Raw genomic sequence first — 13,510 nt, forward strand, 5'->3', positions numbered from 1 at the left:
GAGTTTTGCAGTAAGGCAGATCCACTCTTCCTTTTGCTTGAACAGAAAATTCCTGTTGTGCTGAATACTTACAAAGAGCATCCAAAGCATTTCTGTCAGTTCACCACCTCTGTCTGTACCAGGAATCTCAGAAATCCTGACCTGGCAGGAGGGAGGGATGTCTCTCAGCCATAACATGAGCCTTCGTTTGACTTAAAGATGCTGAGTAAGAGACTGCACTGATGCCTCATACCTTATCACAAGCTGTTGAACTGATGATCTTGCAGTCTTCATCCTGTTATCTGTCCATCATGCTGAAGAAGTATGCACAGAGATCTCAACATTGACTTCTTGCCAAGGAGAGTCTGCTCCTTGTTATCAAAAGGAAAGAAATGGGGAATATGAGGAAGTAACCAACTCTGTCATGCTGCCTTGGCCTTAGATGACCTCATGTGGGTATTCCCCTCATTGCAGCCCTTCTCCATAGAGGAATTGAGACCAGATCTCAGACATTTTCATCTTCACACTGGCTCAGCAAGATGGAAGAGGCACAAACAGCCTCACCAGTGTTAAACTTTTAGATAAATTATTTAATTAGAGATCTTGCCCTTTTAATGGTTGACTATTTCATATTTCAGTCGGCCTCTGGTTTACCATGAGAAGGAAAAAGGAAAAAAATAACACTGAAAGAAAGCTCCGTCCACCCTCAGTAGCAATCAAATTGTTGACTTCCTCCCCCCCCAGTCACTTCTACTTTCATTTAAGTGAACTAATATGTAGACAGTGTCCTTTCACATTTTACAGAAGAGAGGCTTGCAGTTAGGAGTCCTAGCTAACTAGAGTCTGAATCTCAGATCCAATGGCTTCCTATTGTGTTTTTTTTTTTTTTTTTTTTTTTTTTTTTTTTTTTTTTTTTTTTTTTTGTTATGCTAAGCCCTTAATTTTAATTTCTATTTACTCACTTCTATTTTTCAATTGAAAGCTGGGTACTTTATTGCAGAAGATGGTGATCCCACCAGCTCAAGCATACAGCAATTTAACTCACTGTGTGTGTTTCTGAATGCTGAGAGAAAGTAGTGCCACAAAAGAATTATACAGTTATTACTAAATTCTGAAAAGTTTCTGAAAAGGCATTCTGATACACCATATTTTGCTCATTTCAAAAGAAAGGCATAAAATTCATCTCCAGTTTTCCATACTTTATTACTGATGATATTTGAACATGTTTAAGATCTTTCCCCAGATGCCCTTCCCAAATATAAACCTTTTGCTGTTCTTTTTCTTTCCCCACTGTAAATCTTATTGTTTGGTTGTCCATATGTCTTCCTCTGACTTAAACATCCCTAGCAGTAGCTTCCTCAGACAGTAAAATTTTATTTTAAGATACTGAGATATAAGAAATGAAAATAATCTGAATCCACTGACTCTAATTAACATATGGTGATCTTAAGAAAACCTTGTTCCTGCCATGTTTTATCGTGATATTAAAGGCATTTACCTCTCTCTTGTTAAGAGTAAACAGAAAAGATATTCTGCTATACCATGCTGGGTACTCAATCTAGTCTACATATCAAGCTATAATAATTAATCAAAACTGCTGTAGAAACACATATTACCTCTCAATTTTGGGCACAAGCTACATTGCCTCTGATCCTTTTAAAATGGGACAGCTTCATCTCAGCCCAGGGACTTTTCCTTATTGTGCAAAATTGATCCCTTCTTTCTTTTGATTAAGAATTATACATCTTCTTTGAGTGATCTTCTGCATGTGTATAGTATCCTTCTAAAGACCAGGGCCCCTGTGGAAAGATAATGAGAAATGTACCAGAGCTGCTTCACTCTTGCATTAAGACCTGCTGTAGGAAGTGCTTCTGCCAGGAAGAGCAGATAAACTGGAATACTTCCAGGAATTCTGGCAGATAAGGATTATTTATTTTGGAGACAGCAGGTTATCAGTATATATTGCCATATACCACTGTTATTCATTAATCTTTTACCTGTATTTTCCTTTGGCTATTGTTATTAGGAAATTTCTTGGTTTTTTTTTTTTTTTTTTAAACTTTCATACATGCTTGAGGGAGGATTCAGCTGAGAAACTGTGAGCCAAAAAGGAATGTAACTCATTAATATTTTCAATAAAATGAAGATGCAGACCCTCCTGGAGACAATGCTGGCTTTGCACAGGATCACGTGAGGAAATTATGAAGTCAGACATTTTGCCTGGAAAAAAATGGAATTAATCATGACAGAAATCTCACCAACATCTCAAAAACTGCTTGGCTTTATCCCTGTTTTTAGTCAGCTGTGTGATACGAATCATTATCCAGGCTTTCACCCATATATGCAGTGCAGTGCAAGTCTTTCAACAGAGCATAATTAGCATGGAAAAAAAGTTCTCTTGCTGATACTTTTATAGCATGCAAACAAATCTTGGAATAAAGCCAGCCTGCCTCAGAGAGAAAATATCCTCATTGGCAGAAATGAGGGGAAAGTCAGAAGGGATTGTATGAATAGATAATTTCTTCCTATCATAACAACTGAATCAATCAGTCCTAACATCTTCTCTCACAGCTTACATTTCAGACACCTATCTCTAAGTCTGTATTTCATTACTGGATTGGGTTTTTTTTTATCTTGTGATCCCACTGATATTTTGTTTTCCTTGTATTTACCTCCATTTACTTTAACTCCTCTCCTTTAGTCTCGCCAGTTGCTTACTTTTCTCTTTCTTGTGTGTCCTTATCACAGCTTTTATACTTAACAAACATTATTATCATGTTATAGATCTCCTGGTAATGGGGATTTGAATCTCTTCAGGAAGAGATCAAATAACCAGTTTTAGCAAAGGGAAACAAACTTCCTTTCTTTACCCTGCTTCTCTAGCTTTCCTTGAGGGAAAATTCCAAGCAGTGCAGTACAAAGATCATGGCTGCTCTCTACACCGAGACAAATCTGCTGAGTCAGCACTCTTGCGGAGGTCTCAGTCTGAGCCTTTAATACCACTGAGACCAAAAGCATGTACAAATTCCAGCCTGAAAAGACTTCCAAAAAGCTTTAGTTTGACAGGAGCCCATCTCCTTCCCTGGACGATGACTCTTATATCCAAGTATTTCTGCACTAAAAACTTGTTGCCTCAACTCAAACTATACAAATTTACAGGTCAGCTTCCAGGTGTTCTGGCAAGTACTATTTAAAATCTAATTAATGTCATAGAGGCCTTTGCTCTGATGTGATTCCATGAGCAAACTAGTCAACTGTGAAAATGCATCCTTGTTGCTAGATCTTTCTGACAGGTGTCACGTTTGCTTGGCTAGAGTGGCACAAAGGATTTGCAGAACAGTTGAGATGTTTATTTAATTTATGAAGAATAGGAAAGAAACAAATAACAGCAGTGCACTTTTTTAAAAAAAATAAACCATCATTTTACAAATCTGTAAACTCTGACTCTTTTTTCAATCCCCCTTTTTAAGTTAAATATCATCCAACCTTTTGGTTGGAAATGCTATCTGAACAGCTACTGTAGCTCACAACAACTGTATGAATAATAAAGTAGTAGCCATAATATTATTTATTACTTGGATTTTAAGGTTTTAGCCATTCAACTGAGAATACTGAATGTAAAACATCAAAGGATGACCGGAATCAATTGTTCTACAAAATTACATTTAACTACAGAACAGCACCCCTATCAACTGCACACTTCTGTGTTACTCATTAGCAAGTTTTCCTTTAACAATTGTAACAACTGACAGGTGCAGATTGACAGGTGCAAGCATCACATGAATTGAATAAGAGATCAGAAACACGTGGTGAGAGTTTTATTGACAGATAAACTTTAAATCATTTCCAGTTTTACAGAGAGCGTATCTTACCATAAAGAAAAGAGTTTTGCAAAATAAAAATCACTTGAAACGTGTATTGAATGTATTAAATATCTTAGAGATCAGTAATAGATAAGAAGATGGGAAGATGTAATATTTGAACCCACTAGTTAGGGACAATGCCTAAGAACTTGTGTTTTCTCTTGCAGGGATACATCACAAAATCTGCAATATCATTGCATGAAAGGGGCTGAAATTTTTGCAGTTAGCTGGTATGACCATCCTGGTAGCTCCAGTAACTCCTGTCTCCATCTTAGATTTCACTGAGTGTAAAACATGAAACAAAGCTTATACCAAGCAAAATGTTGTAGCACATTATCCACTCCAGCTTGTAACACACATGCACACCCTCATTATTACAAAAATCTCTCTGCCTTATTCTCTTCTGTATCCGGATTTCTTTTTGTTCCCCTACACAGAAAATCTTGAGATCTGAATTTCTAACTTCATACTTTTCATCTCCTCCCATCCATATTGAGGATTCTGTTAAATTCTAGTTTTTCTTTAGCGTCACTTGAATCTAACATCTTCCCCTTTCTAAACACCCGTAAGTATTGACCATTACAGTCCTCACCAAGGGCTCTGAGCAGCCTCTCTATAGCCACAACTTTGTCCCTCTTCTATTCCTTTTTTCCTCCCATTTCTGTGTCCTTCTTCTTCCCTCTTTATATCTACCTGATTCTGCTCTACATCTTGTCACAACAGAAATCATTTCCGTGATTGCATCTGTAAGGGATTACTTCTCCTAGTAAGCAGAAAGCCATCCAGTGGGTGAAGCATTCATTAAAATCTTTCCTCGGTCCTATTTTTGACAGCTCCATTGCGTGAATATACTTGCAGAGAGATCGAATTATGGTATTTAGACTGGAGTTAAATTTGTTACGCATACCCATTCTAAGCATTAACAGTGGTTATCCTATGTAAATTAAATCACTTTAAATAGAAAGCCCTGCTGTTAGTCAAGAGACTTTCTGAAAAGTTAGAAAATAATCCAAATGTTTCATGACTACCTGAAAAAATCATGAACTTATATTCTCAGATCATGGGATACACTGTAAATGGCAATTCTGGAGATTCATGCTATATTTACTATTCCAGGATATTAGATGATCTTGGCTGTTCCCAGTTAGTGAAGGTATCACAAATAATACACATTAGTTTTTGTTCCTGCCTAGTAGCAGGACTTCCAGTAGACTACAATGTCAATTTTTATCTTTTGGTGACACTGATTTCCTTTCATGGAGCGTATTTCCAATATAACAGCAAATATGAAACTACCTAGTAACAGCACAGGAAAAACTCCCTGGGCTGGCAAAGGAGCATTGCAGCAGCTGACCACATGATCCTCATTTTTTTTGCTGAGGAAATTCATCATAACGACAGACACACGAGAGAAAAGCCATAGTTTCTCTCCCAGTCACGTATCCACGGAGCGTGTATTAGAAACAAAGCTCGTCTAGTCCTCTTCCACACAAATGTCTGGTTATTATCTGGCATTCAAAGCATAGGAAGCCAAACAGATTGTGGATTGGACAACATACATGCTATTATCTTCCTTATGCTTTATGTTCTGAATGAACACTCTGAATTGGTTTCTTCTGAAGCAAAATGTTTTCACTAGCAACTGATGTGTTTCCTCCACTGATATTTGACAAAGAGAAATGCTCCGGGCTTTGCATGGGTGCATTTTCCCAGTTCTGGAAATGCTTCAATATTGTATTATTCTGGGGAATGCCTTTATGCTCCTCAGGAATGACTGACCAATCAATTATTCCACATTCTCTAAAGATATTCAGTCACTCACAAGCCTACCTCTTATTTACATTAGAAACACTGCATTTCCTGAGTTAAATACATAAATACTTTAGAAATTAAAATAATTCAATATTGTGTTCTCACGGTGTTTTGTAGTCAGAGCCTTAAAAATGTGAGCAAAGTGAATTAACATTACTGGAAAAAAAAAATAAATTCTGTGACTGCTTGAGTGATCTGTTCAATAACAGTATATAAAATACCTTTTCCCTCAGAGTTATTTACAGATGTGCTGGGATTAATACACAGAGATATGTGGACATCCAGCAGAATAAATGTAACTAAACTGAAATCTGGTTATGGAGATTCTGCTTTTCTGTTTTTCAGCTCTGAAACACCTCTCAGAGACTAAACCTTGCCTGAGTGTAATCTGCAGATGGAAGGAAGGAAATGAGGAATAGGAGACCTCATGACTACATGTAAAATATAAGAGCTACAAATCATCATTACACAATACAAAAAATAAAAGGTCAGCCAATAAAGGTGATAAGAGAGGTGAGTTAAATTTGATAGAAACACTTCCCTCTGCTGAAACACGGCTGAAGAGTAGCTCCTCCCCAAACGAAAGCCAGACATTAGAGACCTTTCAGAGACTACAAAGGACATGCTTGAATTTCAGCAATATCTATGTTCACACCAAGACCCCTAGAAAGCCTTCAGCCAATTGCACTTTTTTTTCTCTGCCTCATACTCAGATGATTTGTGTAATGTTTTTCCAAGCTACTTGCTTTGGTGAAAATAAGAATTTGTGGAGAAAATCCTTGTTGTAGTTCATTCAAATGATTGTGAGTAATTTGCTTAAAAACCTTTGAAAATCCAACTCTAAATCTCTGAGGGGTTATGTGAAGATATGCACAGATACTATTAACGAACACAAGTTGAACAGTGAGGAATGTATAATTAGGCTGTTTCTGATGTTTATCAGAGTGGAAGGAGCTATGAATTAAAAGCAGGCGTTTAATCAACATGGTGAGACGTGCATGCTTGCTGCAAGCAGACTTTCTCCAGATCATTTAGACTGTTAATGTGGAGATGCACTAAAAGGTGTGTGGAATGGCACGATGTGTGGAGCACACATTCACCCCCGGGAGGATATACAGGTGCACAGCATTTCAGTGCTGAGGCTGTCACAAGTCAGCAAATGAAAACGGAAGTATATTTCTGCCTACACTCCTCATGGAGCATGTTTGCAAAGAGAATATGTGAGTTGTAGTCAGGTCATAAACACTGCTGTCCTTTTGATTTACCAGTGGCATGCTTGGGACTTAGCATGATGCTGGATGTTGAGTGAGCTGATTTCCAGAGATGGCAGTAGTATGCCACATAGAGTCATGGTTTTCAAGGCAGTTTTTAAGAATGCATAGGAAGAGGGATGAAAACATGTAAGGTTTCTTCCACTCTGAAAACATCCATCCATCTTGTCAGTCAGGGCAACTGGTAAAACAAAGACGAGTTAATCTAGAAGGGCATAATTCAATGTGGAAGAGTGAGGAAACTTTTCAGCACAGAATAGGAGAAAGAACTGTGGACTACTGTCTAGAAGGATGGTGCTAGTTAAATGCCTGATCCAACATCTGAGAGCTACATTTAATTTTTCATTCAACCAGACTAATCCCATTATTATTCTGGCTACATGCCCCTGTAAATAGTGCAGCAGAAGCTTTTTCTTCCAGCCTCTGTGCTGCTCACTTCCATCTAAAGCTGTCCCCAGGACAGGGAGAATCTCTGGGTCAGGGAGGTTATCATGAAATACTGACCTCAAAGGCAGCTTTTAAGCTAATACCATACTACCGTATTTGATCTAAAAGTCTTCTCACTCATAGGGAAAGACAGTATTTTCACTGCATAGCTACAAAAACAAAATTTAGATAGAACTAGATAGAACTGCTAAAGAAGGCTGATTACTGTAGTTTAAGAAAATTTCATATGGAGCAGATGAGGAAAAATAGATATTACTCTCCCGCCATGCATCCTTTTCTATTGTTGCACACAAAATACCAACAACTGAATGTCTCTCCCTCTGGGGAGTGTTTTTACACTCTCACCTTTCATAGCAGACTGTCAGGATGTGACATGGCCCTTCCAGCATAGCCCCACACCAGCCAAGCAAGGCATTCCACAGACATCAGCTGGGTCTGGCCTCTCATTCCCATCAACATGATGCCTACAAATTAAAGGTAAAAATAGCCTGAGGTGGCTCACAGAGATATGTTGTCTAATAAGGCCTATGTTTTAGCTATGACATAAACAAGCAGTTTTATTTTTTTAGGTCCACTTCTACATTTATACCATTTTATCAACAAATGTAATGTTCCTTAGCTTCATGGTCACGTTCGACTTGATAGAGGGAAAAAAAGTTAGATATATCTAGAGGAACTCCAGGAATTGCCACAGAAAACATGACTATAAACACTTGGGCAATAAACACCTGGAAAATATATACCAGCATCTCTGATCTCCACTGCAAGGCTCCAGATCCAGCACTGATCCTCCCAACAGAGAAGCTGAGCTTCTTCTGGATAAGGTAAAAGTGTTTCCTTCTATGATACATGAAAGTGAAATGGACAGATAGTGAGGAGGACAGCAGAAAAATAAGCTTTTCACCCTCCCAGCTTTCTGAGACATTAACCACTGGTGGGATAGATAAAAGCTCATTCAGCTAATGAATCTTCTAATGAATACATTGAACACTTTTCCAGATACAGATACACTTTTCTAGATACAGATTGTCTCTTTAAAGTCATCATAGACCAATTCAGCTCCGGTGTGACTGCAGTGGCTTCAGTAGGGCTGCATCATCCTTACAATGAGGCTGAAATCGTTTCTTTGTTTCATTTCCTTTTTCCTGACCAGCCATAGATCCATTGTCCTGGATTTAACTCTTCTAACAAAACAACAATTACTGCATACAGTGTTTTTGCTGTCCATTTGCAAAGGGTGACCTTCCTTTTCCCTTGCACAAGTCCCCAGATGGAAGTATAAGCTTTCACAGCTGAATGACTTTCAATACACAAACAAAAACAGAGTGAAAACCTTAGCATTGCTATTATAGCTGCTCTCTATAAACAATTACTTATCTTAACAGGGATTAATAGAAGAACTAATCAGTTACAGAAATAAACTGAAACTGCTGCGAAGCCTGTCCTGGAGCTGTAATTTGCTCCAGTAAATAGAGCTGTGGAATCAAGTTGGGCACTTTTTACCAAGGAAATTACCAACAGTGTGAAAGTGCAAAAACAGGGTATGCCAGTATAAGTTGGGAAGAAAGTCTTCTCAAAATTAGCAAAAAAGAAAGAAAACAACATGTGAAGACTGCGAATACATGATGACACATAAAACACATGCTACATGCATCTTGTTAACAATACAGGATTTACAAATGATTTCAAATACAGGAAAAAGGACCAAGGAGTGCAGAAAAATAGAAAGCATCAGAATGAGGTAATCATTTTACATTTTAATAGTGAATTTTAATAGACTGTTCATTATGAGCAATAATACAGAACCAGCAACTTAAAGATGCTGTGCACCAGCATGATCAGTTAGATTAAATGTAACCTTGTGAACCACTAATCAGATTACATTTCAGTGAGCTAATCAATGCAGTGTTGTGATTATATGGAGTTTATACAGATTATCAGAATAGAAGTAAGAGCTGTCATTTTGACAGAATTAATAATCTGACTTTTCTCATTTCTCCTCAGTATCAGGAGCTTTACAAATCTTTTGTTATGTCCTGTTTATTTGCCATTCACTAGGATAACGTCATTCAGCCAAGCAAAGGGATCAATAGAAATCTCTTCCCTGTCAAACTAGCATCATACTTTGTCGTGATGTGTGGAGGAAAAAAAAAAAAAAAAGACAACATACAGAAAGATCCATGTTTTATTTTGTGAAGGAGGAGAAGTTTCACGAAGATGCTAATAATAGCAGCTCAGTCAGAGCTCCTTTTATCTGCTGGATTTGGGGCCCTAAAAGTGTGTTCATTCTGTTGTTCTGATGACAGTTAATAGCCTTTTCTATTTCAGCATTGCCTCCACCTCAGCTGTCTCCTCAGCTTCTCAGTGAAGCTCAAAAGACGGCTCTGAGCTGCTTCTGCAATTTGTGGCTCAGCGTGGGATTCACTCTCCACTCAGTCAGCAAATTGTGCTGAGCTGTATGATTCTTCTGAAGCTCATATGTGTGGCCAGTCATAGCATCGCTGTTGTAGATGCAGAGCTTTTCCAGTCACACAACAATGTGTTCTCCACTTCTCTGTAAGTAGAAAGGTTATACCCAAGCCTTGTTACCTCTTCCAGTCAGCTGTCTCCTGACTGCCTAATACTGTATGACCTTTGAGCAACTTCTTATCTTACCCACTTATTTTTTTATACTTATTTTTTTTATTTATTTTATTTATACTCTGCTTAAGTGTAATTAGATGAAAACTGTTCTACTTTCTTGTCTTAAAATAACAATAATAATTCTTACTGACCTAGAGGTTAGTTTGCTTAGCCAGCCATTTAAAACTACACAATATCTATATTTTTCTCTGCCATTTTCAGAAGTCTGTGTATTCTGAGGTTGGATGACAGAATCTAATATTTGCACAACTCTTTTTTAGAAGACATCTTTCTCTAAAAAAAGTGATTCATTTGTTATTCTGTGGCCCTTCAATCTATTGTTTGTTTAACATAAAAACTAAAAATCTTTGATGTCTTGATCTCTGGGAAGAAGATCCCATTTTGCTGACCACGCTGTCTTTTTTTTCATGTTTACAGCATCATCTTAATCTAGTTTCTATGCCTGTTTATTTCTATAGGCCAGACCAGATGTTTCTGTAACCTTTATGAACTCCAATGCAAACTGTGCTTATCCCATTCTCTTCACTGGCCCATTTATTCTTATCTTTTTCTCTCCACAAGACTGCCCTAATTTCCCTAGCATGATCAGTGTCTGCCTAAGCAGCATCAATTGTTACTTTATTGTTGTTTTACAATCTTCTAATAATCTTTTTAATATCCCCCAACTGCAAGGTTTTATCCTTTCTACTAAAATAAATATTATAATATTACTGCTACATTTTAATACATAAAAAGAATAAGCAGACAAATACAACTGAAAGAAAATCTAAACGTTATATCCAAGCAGATCAGAGTGAATGCTTGGTGGTACCAGCCTGATCTTTTACATATTTTTTAAGTTTTCAAGGCTAATCTCCTACAAAACAAAAATTTCAAGTAAGGAATGTTCTCCTTTGTTTCTAAAAGCAGAATTTGTTCTAGAATCTTTTGCGTTGGAAGGGATCTTTAAAGGTCATCTAGTCCAAAAGGACTAATATTCTAAGGGGAGGATGGTTGGTAATGCTATCCTTGCTCTGATTGGCATATATTTAAATGTATGTTAAGCAAAGGAAGTTGCCAGGTCTTCTGGAAAACTACAGAAGCTGAACACATATAGTAAGGAAAATACACACTTCTCCATCTATACTCAGAGAGCACCTTCGTGGTGGGACAAAACACTGAATAAGAGAGGCATATTTAGATCATCTGTGCATTCTCTGGTGAACTCTGCATAATCACTGTGGAGGAAAATAGCATATTTACAGAAAATAATGGTGTTAATACTGTCTGAAGGGCTACGAATGATAATACAGAACAAGTCACCTAACCATTACTACACGAGGATAGTAACAGTGATTAAGAAAGATACAACCCAATTGCCCTAATACTTTACCATCACTCACCAGATCCCACAGTTTCTGGGGAGCCTCAGTTGAGGTATCCAACTTCACTGCAAGAGGGTCCAGCTTTTATATTGTTGAATAAAAAAGTTCACATGACAATTAGGTGGAAACAGCTGGTTTCACTGTCTATTTGTATTCCACCTCAAGCTGGCCAGGGCTCAAGAAGGAACCAAGGAAGTTTGTGTACCAGTAGGTCCTGACACTATGCTTCTAAACAAGGAAAGGTTGATACACTCTCATAATGCTTTATCTAAGCTACACCTCTAGCTAATGAGATGGTTTGTCCAAGACACATATTTTGGTAATGATCAGATACCCATGATATATAATGCTGGGTTGCGAGATTCATCTAGAGATCAACTTTGGTTCAAGACCTACTGTTCAGGCCTACTAAAATACAATTCAATTGTATTACAATTACAAAAATACAGTTTCAGCCACTGAAATACAATTACTGTTTCCTTGCATCAGTTCAAAACGTAAATTGCACTTTTTTTATTTTCACATTTGTTACGTACCTCTTTCTCGGGAATACAGTTTTCTTAAGATGTATTTAACCTGCTAAACAGAACCGTAAGTCCCTGGCTCAAACATTTTAGGTATTCTTGGTATCTATCTGAAGAGAAGTTAAAAACTCATTTTACTTTTTGTTTAAACTTCATTCCATTCCAGTTTTAATCCATTTTAAGGTCAGAAGAACCATTGTAACAATCATTGCTTAATCAAAATACACTGGAGAAGGAAAATGTCAAGCAATCTCCTCATGCTTTCCTGTTTTTCAAGCAATGATAAACACCCCCTGTAGATCTCCTGTTGATACAATTATAACATAGCAGTGAGTGTATAGCCTAAACCCAAGCACATACCACCAACCACAGAGGCATGATATGCAGAAAATCTAAGTAAAGACTGAGTCCGTAGCAGAGTTTGTTTTTAAATTTGAGTCATATAGAGTTTGCTTTTTATCACTGTCAGAGCCGGTATCCCAAATACATGAGTTCAGGCATTTAGAAAAAAATACAGCCAAAGATGCCTTGAGTGACCTCATTGTGGAGTAGTCTGTCATAATACAAACAGGAAGAGGCCAACAAACACCAATACAACCCTTACTCTTTTGATTCTTGCTTAGGAATAATGGAATGCAATCTGAATTAATTTTTGAATTCCTACAGCTGAGTCAGATGTTGTATCAGGATATACAAGAAGCTCTAGCAGGGCCTTCTTCCATAAATCAATCACCAGAGTTTCTGTTGGGTTGTTGAGTATGATAGGGCTGGAGAAGCATAGCACAATGGTCTTCAACAGAAAGACAGACAGAAGCTTATTTCTTGGTATCTTATTGCTTCGGTACAGTCTTCTAAGGAATGATTGGAAATGGCCTAGGAAGAATTGATGATGGATGAAAATATGAAAAGAAACATTTATTTACAATCCTTTGTCTAACAATGATAAGAAGTTGTTTATACATCAGCTAATGCCTTTATTTTTTCAGTATAGTTATCAAAGAAATCTAGGTAACTGGACTTACACAGCAGGTTTACCTGAGCTTGTCAGCTGTACATTGCCTAATATTGCTCTGTCCAAAGTTACAGATATTTTTGTTTCCTTTCTTCTTTTCCCCTCTCATTTCCTTTGCAGTAAACTCTTCCAAACCTCTACTTTTATACAGCTGTTTTCTTTCTCGCTACTTTTTCTATATTTTTTCCCTAATGTTTTACATGCCTGTATGCTACCAAAGGGAAAAAAAAAAAAAGAGTATAGCTTAATTGCCTAACAAAAAGAAAGCTAGAGAGGGACAGGATGTTATAAGGAAATAAAACCCCATATGTTTGCCTATCGTGACACAGTACTACCTTGTTGTCTTCCCTAGCCCTCCAAAAAGGAAAAAAAAAAAAAAAAAAAAAAAAGAAAAAGACCACACATTAAATTAATGGACTCAACTATAACAGACAGTAGATTTTTCAACCTATAGATTTTTCAACAAAGTTAAAATGCTGTCATTGTTACCTTTGGAATTTCTGTTTCCTTTTGTAAGCCCCAGAACAACTGTGTATCACTTAATAACAGAAGATAATTAGCTCCCAATTAACACACCTGCCACTGCAAATTTTTA

At 37.3% G+C, this 13,510-nt stretch overlaps 1 long non-coding RNA gene across 1 annotated transcript in view; it reads right to left on the reverse strand.

The window, feature by feature from the left end:
• Positions 1 to 273: 273 nt before the first annotated feature.
• LOC122180559 overlaps positions 274 to 13,510 on the reverse strand; it is a 31,662-nt gene continuing 18,425 nt past the window's right edge. Inside the window, exons 9-11 of the long non-coding RNA XR_006179155.1 lie at positions 7,718 to 7,836; positions 1,596 to 1,778; positions 274 to 350 (exon numbers count right to left, since the gene is read on the reverse strand). This is a non-coding gene — a long non-coding RNA (uncharacterized LOC122180559). The remainder of the gene's footprint in view (positions 351 to 1,595; positions 1,779 to 7,717; positions 7,837 to 13,510) is intronic.

The sequence above is a fragment of the Lagopus leucura genome, unplaced genomic scaffold (assembly GCF_019238085.1).
Source record: "Lagopus leucura isolate 7727_CA_CO unplaced genomic scaffold, USGS_WTPT01 Super-Scaffold_100004, whole genome shotgun sequence".
Taxonomy (NCBI): Eukaryota; Metazoa; Chordata; class Aves; order Galliformes; family Phasianidae; genus Lagopus; species Lagopus leucura.